General features: G+C 38.1%; 1 non-coding gene across 1 annotated transcript; it reads left to right on the plus strand.

The window, feature by feature from the left end:
• The first annotated feature begins 225 nt into the window (after nucleotides 1-225).
• On the plus strand, nucleotides 226-363 carry LOC122890645. The gene has a single exon (XR_006381113.1). It is a non-coding gene; the product is annotated as a U4 spliceosomal RNA (small nuclear RNA).
• Nucleotides 364-609: the final 246 nt, after the last annotated feature.

Genomic DNA, 609 nt, shown 5'->3' on the forward strand with positions numbered 1-609 from the left:
TTTTTTAAAGATTTTATCCATTTATTTGACAGACGGAGATCACAAGCAGGCAGAGAGGAAGGCAGAGAGAGAGAGGAGGAAGCAGGCTCCCTGCTGAGCCGAGAGCCCGATGCGGGGCTCAATCCCAGGACCCTGAGATCATGACCCGAGCCGAAGGCAGTGGCCCAACCCACTGAGCCACCCAGGTGCCTCAACATGTGATATTTTTAAAAAATAAAAGTATTCAGCTTTGCACAGTGACAGTATCATAGCCAATGAGGTTTATCTGAGGCACAATTATTGCTAATTGAAAAATAAAAGTATTCATTTTCTGTGTATAGTATCTCATGTAATATCTTATATTATTGACATCTGTTAAAATATTTCTATGACTTTTGCTTTGTTTTATTTGGAATTCTTGGTAGGCCATATGTTAGCAATATTTCAGTAAATGACCATAGGTATAAAGTCCATTCCATTCTTTCTCTGGAACTAACCAAATTTTAGCTATTCCCGTAATCAGTAGCTCTTCATTCATTACCAATTTAAGTTTGAAACTAGGCTTTGGTATAGTGGCCTTGGTGAAAATTTTTGTTGTTAAATTTGTTGGTGGTCATAAATCCTTTAAAG

The sequence above is a fragment of the Neovison vison genome, chromosome 11, assembly GCF_020171115.1.
Source record: "Neovison vison isolate M4711 chromosome 11, ASM_NN_V1, whole genome shotgun sequence".
In the NCBI taxonomy this organism is placed as follows: Eukaryota; Metazoa; Chordata; class Mammalia; order Carnivora; family Mustelidae; genus Neogale; species Neogale vison.